Source organism: Acomys minous (assembly GCF_964271855.1).
Source record: "Acomys minous genome assembly, chromosome: 1".
NCBI lineage: Eukaryota > Metazoa > Chordata > Mammalia > Rodentia > Muridae > Acomys > Acomys minous.
Genome location: NC_140483.1, coordinates 53,402,050 through 53,411,197, shown reverse-complemented (window position 1 = coordinate 53,411,197; position 9,148 = coordinate 53,402,050).

The following is a 9,148-nucleotide window of genomic DNA, read 5'->3' as shown; positions in this document are numbered from 1 at the left end:
TGAGACCACACTGTAGGTTTCAAATGTGGAACTCAGGTCCTCAGGCTGTGCAGGCAGCACGTTGTCCACCGAGCCATCTTGTTGGGCCCTGCAATCTTACTTTTTTAAGTGGTTTTTGACTTTTGAGGGTCGGGACCCTTAGCTAAGACTCTAATGTGTAGGCACTCTTGGTAGAAAAGGGTTTTCCCCATACTTACGGAAACTTTTATAGGCTAAGCATTGCTCTTCTGCACATTGTGGGTCCTGAACGTTCTACCTTCTAGAGGAAAAAGGCTCAGGCTTGATGGTCCTGGGTTAGGATCACAAAGCTCACAGTCTAAGCACACTAAGCACGTGAGGACGGGCCTGGTGGGAACCCTCTTGGATCTCCCTTTTCTTGTGCTTTGTGCCCATCTTCTCTGTTTTGGGAATGCTCTCCCAGCAGGAATCAAGGAGTACAAAGCTCAGGTTTGCCTTAAGGAAAGGAGCACAAGGTTCTCAGGGCCTCTGACACAGTGCTTTCCTTTTCTCAACTCTTCCCCCCTTCCTTCCATATTCATGGAGCTATTGAAGCTAGTCTCCCTGACATGTTGACCTCTTAGAACCTCATCTCTCATGGCCTGTAGTAATCTAACACTTTGCACTGCCAAGGTCATGGTCACAATCTTGGCTTTGTCCTGATGGCCCATGCATACCTCTATAATTCTGACTTGACTTCCTAAATCCCACTCGGACCACTGCCCCACCCTCTGGTGCCCCTTCTCTGGAACTTGTGTTCCATCAGTCCCTGACTGTGTCAAGCACGATGTCTATAGGGGCTGGAGAGATGGCTCAGCACTTAGGAGTATATGCCGCTCTTCCACAGGATGGGGGTTCAGTTCCAAGTGCTCCCTCTGAGTGGCTCAGAACTGCCTGTAACTCCAGGTCCAAGGGATCCAGTGCCCTCTTCCAGCGGCCAAGGGCACCTCACACATCTGACATTCACATATACAGACCCTTTCTTTCCCCCCCCCCCCATAACTCAATTTAAAATAGAAGAATAAATTAAAGGCCCCCCTGGAGAGATGGCTGAGCAGTTAAAAGCGTGTACTACTCTTGCAGAGAGGGCTTTGAGTTCAGTTTCCAGAACCCACTTAGAGAGGACCCCAGGAGCATGTATCTGACCCCCTATGGTCTCCTTGGGCAAAGGCATTCACATGTGTGCTCAAACACACACACACACACACACACACACACACACACACACACACACACACACACACACACATTTAAAATAAGCTACACTATTAAAACATTCTTTAGAACAAAAATAAAGAAAAAAGAACATCTGTCCATAGACTAGACCTTGTTCCTAATTATAATCCGTGCTCCGTGTCCTCAGGCCCCTCTGGACTCAGCTAGAAGCCCAGGGAAATGTCTGAAGCCGTTCTCTCGCAAAGGCTGGAGAGCTAGCTGCTCTCTGCCTGCACTTCCCTGCTGCACTCCTCGGGCCAGGCTCCAGCCCTAGCTGTTCTACCTACTCAGGCTGAGCTAGAGCAGCAGAATCTTGCTCAGCGGCTCTGACTCAACAGATCTCAGAGAGCCTAGTGCGCATGACAATCTTCGTTTATTTCTTGGTGTATTTTTGTTCCCTGTTCCTAAAAGAAGATTAAGTCACATCTTCTGTGTTTTCCAGCCCAACCTCAATTTACAGTCCCACTCTGCAATTTTTGAACCACAAAGCAAAGGCCACCCAAACCACAACCTACCTTTGTGTGTACCCATTAGTTCTGTAATCAAATGCCCTGTCACCTTGAAGGCCAATGTGGCTGCCTGTGTCTGAGACTGCTTGCAGATCACGCATATTTAAGAGTGTGCATCTTGATCCTGTTCCTCCCTTTTTCGTGACGTATTCCCACTGGTAAACAACATGTCTTAACAGCTTTTATCTTAAAATAGAAAAAAGTCGCCTGGCTTGCATATATCTCTGCAGCCCCAGTCAGCATCCCTGCCCCACCCCTCACCTCCCTAGTAAAGTTTCTTGAGTTGTCCATAATAGCTAACTTCACCTTTGACCTTCTGTTTTTCTCCTCATGTACAAGTCACTGACAGCTTCCACGTTGCGGATTTCTTCCAGTCTCTTTTTCACTCTGCTATCTGAGACACTCTTTTCCTTCCTCGACTGCTTTCTCCCCTTGGCTCACAGGGAAAAATAATCTCCCGGTTTTTTCATGTTCCATAAAGCCTATATTCTCAAGTCCTTTGTTGATTCTTGCACCTGTCTGTCTTTAATGCCAGAGTGCAGAGGTCCCCCCACCCCCACCCCAAGTGCCCTCGTCTCTCTATATACACCCTCTCAACCCAGTTCTGTAGTTACTTTTTAAGATTTATTTTTAAAATATGTCTATGTGTCTATGTGAGTATATGCGGTCTTTGTACAGGGGCCTGCCTGCAGAGGCCAGAAAAAAGTGTTGGATTCCCTGGAAAGCTAGAGTCACAGGTAGCTGTGGAGTGCTGAGCGTGAGTGCTGGGATCCAAACTCCGATATCTTGGAAGAGCATCAATCCTTGCTGAGCCAGTCTCCAGCCCTCCAAGTCCTCATGTCTTTAATAGTTCCAATACTATTCAAATGTGCAGATGAAGAATCCTTTTGGAGACTTAAAAAAAAAAAAAAAACCAATCGATTCTGAACTTGTACAAGTGCCTGGGGACAAGGCTGCTGAGGTAGGGCCAAAGAGGGCAGCGTCCCTTTGAATTATGCTACATGACAAATTAAAATGTAAACAATCACGCAAGAGAGAAAAATGAGTTGGGTTTCTCTTCCTTATATGACACCAAGTTTAATTCTACATGATAGATACGGGCAGTTTGAGACTACAGGGCAGAAGCCGGTCAGGAGTAATACCAGGGTGCTGGAAAAGTAGGAGGAGCTGAATCCTAAGTCCCCCTGGAAGAATGAGCTGTTGGAGGGGGAAAGGCCTGGGGAGGGGGGCGGGTGCTGTGACAGGACAGGAAGATCTGTGTGTGGCTAAGAAGCTGAGATGGAGCTTGTGCGATGGTGTCCACGGAGGCTAGCTTCTCTGTGGAATGAGGGAGTTGGCGAAGGGACTTGTGAGGCTTGAAGTGTATGAGGGTGTAGCTAAGGCAAGTGGAAATACAAGATGTCCTGAGAACAGCAATAAGATTGTTGAGGGCGTTTACCCTGGGGCTTCTGAACATGTGGAGGGCAGCAGGAGTGAGTCACGAGTTCCTGGTTCAAACCCAGGCTCTGCCAGTAGTGATGGCCTAACCTCAGGCAAGATTGTTAAACCTCAAACTTCAGAATTTATTTAAGAAATATTTATTACATGCCAAGTATGTGCCAGGGGCTGGAGATGGAGCCAAAAGAAGAAAAAGCCCCATCCTTGATGGTTATACCTTTCTCTTTGGTTCTTACAGGTTCTTACAAAAAGATTCAAAAGCCTTAAATTTAAATTTTTTCACTTATGAAAAAACATTTTCAGTCTCTGAAATTTGGATTTTTCTCAGTCTACAGCATCTTTATTTACTGCCAGGGTAGGCAGTGGATTTAGTAAAATGTGCTCATGCCAAAGGACTTTACATTGCAGCTCTGCAGTAGCCAAAAATCAGCTCAGTTATTTCTGGAGCAAAGACTGGAGCTGTGGTGCAGACACCCAGTGGAATGGAGAAGAATGAAAAATAATTCTATACCTTGCTGTGATAACCAGAAGCAGAACTGCTAAGTAAAAAAGGGTGGAGGAAAAATGACAGTAGGATGCTCCTGTTTATATACAAGATGGGTATTTACATATTTATGTATACATATAAACATTTGCTTATATATTCAAAACTAAAATGAGAGATAAAATGTTTTTCTGTACATGTGTGAGTGTTTGTGTTTGTGTGTATATGTGCATGTGTGTGAGTGTGTGTGTGTGTGTGTGTGTGTGTGTGTGTGTGTGTGTGTGTTCTGTATGAAACAAGGAAACTATCAAAGACTTTTGGGACTGCGTGTTAAAGAGACTGTAAGTATTAAGTTCATCTGTGTAAGAGTTTTTATCAAGCAGGCCTAGCAGTGCACACTTTCAATCCCAGCCTGGTAGGGCTGTGAGTTCAAGACCAGCCTAGCTTACATTGTGAGTTCCAGGACATCCAATTACATAGAGAGACTCTTTTTCTTTTTTCTTTCTTTCTTTCTTTCTTTTTTTTTTTCTTTTTGGTTTTCCGAGACAGGGTTTCTTTGTGTAGTCTTGACTGTCCTGGACTCACTTTGTAGACCAGGCTGGCCTCAAACTCATAGCGATCTGCTTGCTTCTGCCTCCCAAGTGCTGGGGTTGGGAGGCTTGAGAGACTCTTTTTCAGAGAGAGAGAGAGAGGTGGGGGGGGGGTATCAACATGTTATGCTTTGTGGTTTTCATGAAGATGAGGATATACTGAGCTTAATTCTGCTTCCCATGTTATCTCTTGATTCTGTCCACTGCTCCGTGTTCTGATTCTCACCACTTTAATTCAGTCTGTCTTCTCTACACTGCTGTGGCCTTTTAACCTAGATTCCCTACCTCAGATTTACTGCCCAATAATCTCTCCTGTTTTAACATCCCCTGTCCTCTTTTCTTCATATTGTGGCATGAATGGGAAATAAATTTTTACTGTTATATGTCACTGGCATTTCCAGTTATTTGTTAATGAAACATAACTTGAACTAAACAGACTGAAACCCACATCCATTTCTTGGGTGTGCCATACTGTCACGTAGGGCTTTCTTCTTCTTCTTCTTCTTCTTCTTCTTCTTCTTCTTCTTCTTCTTCTTCTTCTTTCTTCTTCTCCTTCTCATTCTCCTTCTCCTTCTCTTCCTCCTCCCCTTCTCCCTCCTTCCCCCTCCTCCTCTTTTTTTCATATTTTAATTGTTTACATTACATCCAATCTTTAGATATCATTTTCTCTGGAAAACTTTCCATGATTTCCCATATGCATTATATGTATCATCCTACATATTCCCATGACTTCCTGTACTTTCCACAGCATCCCCCCCTTGCTGTGTAATTTTATCTCCTCTCTTCTGCTCCAAGGTTGATGAGGGCAGAGATTACTATGATTTGCTTTTTCATCATTATATTCCCAGGTTTGGTTCATGGTAGATATCATAAATCTACTGAATGAGTAAATAATTCAACTTATAGACTTTGAAATCTATATATCAGGAAAAGGTCTTAAAGACTATAAGAGATAGAGGTTGCCAAGCCCAGGTCTGATTCATTGTGATGATCCAAGTGGGAAAAATTCAGACAAATGCAATGCTATCAATCATGCTTTACTACCTGCCCATGTTGTAACTTTATACAGGCTTTCCAAGCCTGTATAGTAAAAGAGTAAGGAGTCGCTGTAAGCTAACAGGTACGAGGCTGAAGGTCCCTGACATGAAAGAACGCTAGACATTGTTATTTCAGTGCATGTCTCAACAGAGCACGAGAGCAACAAACAGGTCAGCTCAGATTATTGCAACATCTCCCGCTCTAATATTCAGCTTAAGGCAAGCTCTCAGGAGGGCTGCAGGGCTGCACGCATTCCCCAGCTCTTGTCTAATTGAATCATTCCTGATTATTTTCCTGTCCCTCCCTGCCATAAAGCACGAGGCATAATTCAACAGCATAAGTAATGCTATCTATGATTTTCCACATGGTCTATTACCACAACCTGACAACTAAAAGACCACCATATAACCATTGCAGTAAAGACCTTCTCTGAAGAAAACAAAAATAGAAGCTTAGATGAATCAGACTGCTCTCTGCTGAGATCTGTGAGGTCGTCCCCAACTGGAGCTTCCTACTAGAGAGAATTTAAAAGACCAGGGCCAGAGTCTAAGACTGGAATGGTCCTGGGGTTTCACTGCTTAACCCTGAAAAGTGGATTTTATATTAAATATTAAGCTGGCTTTAACCCAAGTCCCATGCAGAAGTGAGTTGTAACTCACCAGGTAGTGATGAATAGATCACCCCACCTTTGCTTCCAAGATAACACTAAAAATGTGAGTACTTGGGGCACAGGTTCAAAGCATCTGTGGGAAAACCAAGGGAAGTTGGGCAGGGCTGGGGAACACGTAGGCATGAGTGTTTCTGGGGTTGGGTTTTAATGTTTCCAAGGTTTCAAAAGGATTGGGAAATGCTGGGAACACTAAAGTCGGTGCTCAGAACCATGTCCCGTGATTGACATTGAAGGGATGTGCTTGTGGATCTAACAGAAGGAGCTCGCACATGGTTGTCCTAGTTTGCTCCTCTGTTGCTGTGATAAAATGATAACCAAACCAACCTGGAGGGAGGAAAGGGTTGGTTTGACCATACCACCATGTCACTGTCCATTACTGAGGGAAGTCAGGGAAGAACCCAATCAGAAACCGGGAGGAAGCGACTGAAGCAGAGACCATGGAGGAATGCTGCTTACTGGCTCGCTTCCATGCTAAAATTCAGTTACCTTTCTAGTACCACCCACAGTGGGCTGGACCATCCCACACCAGTCTTTAATCAAGATAATGCTCTCCCCCATCCGCACCCCCCACCCCACCCTCCCAGACAGCCGACAAGCCAGTCTGGTGTAGGCAGGTCCTCAATTGAGGTCCCCTCTTCCCTAGTGACTCTAGTTTGTGCCGAGGTAACAAAAACTAAGTAGCAGAGCATTTCCGTCTAATGAATTTAGGACACAAACCTGGAATTATGTGACCATGGGACCTTAACCTGCTTCTTCATTAGCAAGATGGGGATAAAATTTCTTTTTTGTTTCTGTTTTTTGTTTTGTTTTGTTTTTGTTTGTTTGTTTTTGTTTTTCGAGACAGGGTTTCTCTGTGTGGCCTTGGCTGTCCTGCACTCGCTTTGTAGACCAGGCTGGCCTCGAACTCACAGCGATCCGCCTGCCTCTGCCTCCCAAGTGCTGGGATTAACGGCGTGCGCCACCACCGCCCGACTCAAAATTTCTACTATATAGTATTATAGTGAAAATTAAACATGACGGTGTATGTAAAGTAAACATGATGGTGTATGTAAATTTTCTTGATGGCACCTAGGTAGAGAGAGCTCTTCAGTGAAGAACCAGACTGCCTTGGAAGGTGAGCCCCTACTTTAAAGTCAGTCTGACCTGCAGCAGAGTAATCCAAAATCATTTCTCCTGCTTGGGTCTAGAGCAAGGCAGGAGGGGGTCACTGGGCTCTGCTGAATGCATTCAAATCTAAAAATCCTAAAATATATGAAAGTTTAAGTGGCTTTACAAATATTGATCTAAAACAAAGTAGCCTCCCAGTTTATAAAACTAAAAGGCTAAGAAGAACAAATCTACCATTTTTATGGAGAGTGACTGATCTATCTTTAACTATTGACGGGCTTGAGGAGCTGATGGACAAATCTGAAGATGAGTTTTCAAAAGGGCTGCAAGCGATTTGTCCTATCAAACTCCTCCTCCGCACACTGGCCTCAGACTCTTGATGCTCCGACTTACCCTCCCGAGTGCTAGGATTACAGGGGTGTGCCACCATGCCCAGCTAGCACTCTTCTCCACTCATCAGCCTATAGAGTAATGAGTTCCCGAGCATCATCACATCAAGACATTGAAAAAAAACAAAAAAAGACAAGCTGATTCTAAAATCTGTACTGAGGAATAATTAAGGATAATTTAGAAACTCTTAGAGAAAGCCAAAGTCGGGGAACGTGTTCTGCCAGCTGGCAAAACCTATAATAACGCTGTAATGATCAGGCAGAGTGGTACTGACATCAGGAGAGATGACTTAGGGGGCACTAGTGAGTTCTGAAACATACGCGTGCGTTTTGGAGCATTGATCTACCCCAGATATAACACTGATGCCATTTGAGAAAAGATACTAGTTAATAAATAGTAATCAGACAGCCAGTTGGCCATTTGGAAGAACCAAGAAGTAGATTCTTACTCCATAGCAAACACAAACTAATTCGAATGTGGATCCGTGATTTAAATATAAAAGAGAAAACCAAAAGTTTTCCAAAAATTCTAAGAAAAAAAAAACTTTCCTGGTGTTAGGATGCTCAAGGCTTTTTAGACACAGGTTGCTAGCTACAGAAAATGAGCTCGACACACTGAAGGGCACTAAACCTGGTGACTCTTCCCCATCAGAAGACTCCATAGAGAGGGTAAGCGGAGAACCTGGTGTGGAGCCACAGGCCAGGCATCTGGGCGCTTAGAGTTTCAATCGGCCTGGACTAGGGAGTAAGATCCTGCCTTGGAATTCAATTGCCAAATTTTAAATAAGAACTCAATAATAGCTGCAGAATTATTTCAACATTAAATGAGCTATATTTGAACCTTGTTTTGTGGGTATGTGAAAGAATAGCTTCGTCTTCAGATGTATGTGTCTACGTCACTCTCAAATCACTCAGCGCCAGCAACAAATCCTTGCTCCACCTATGCAAACTGTGACCATGTGGAGAGTACAAGTTACATATGTTTTTGCCATATTAGTCAAAACTATTCATAAGTCTGATTCTTTTTGAAGACAACTTTAAAAATTGAAAACATGGGGCCTGGAGAAATGTCTCAGTGATTAAGAGCACTGGCTGCTCTTCCGTAGAACCCAGGTTCCATTCCCAGAACCCACATGGCATCTCACAACCGTCTGTAGCTCTATTTCTAGGGAGAGCCAACACCTTCTTCTGGTCTCTGTGGGCACTACACTGGTGTACATACATACATACATACATACATACATACATACATACATACATACATACACACATACACACATACACACAAAACACCTATAAACAAAATGAAATATAAAATCTTTTAATTTTATTTTTATTAAAAATATTTTTTGTTTTTTGAGACAGAGTTTCTCTGTGTAGCCTTGGCTGTCCTGAACTCACTTTGTAGACCAGGCTGGCCTCGAACTCACAGCGTTCCACCTGCCTCTGCCTCCCAAGTGCTGGGATTAAAGGTGTGTGCCATCATGCCCAGGCGAAAATAATTGTTTTCGTACAATATATTTTGATCTTGGTTTCCCCTCTCTCATCTCCTCCCAGATTCTCCTACACACCCACCCAATTCCATGCCTGTCTTTCTCTCTTTAGAAAACAAATAGGCAAACAAACGAACAAATGAGACAGATACATACAAAAACCCAAAAGCCAGAATAACACAAATTTAGAAACTGTAATATACAAGCAAAAGACCAGAA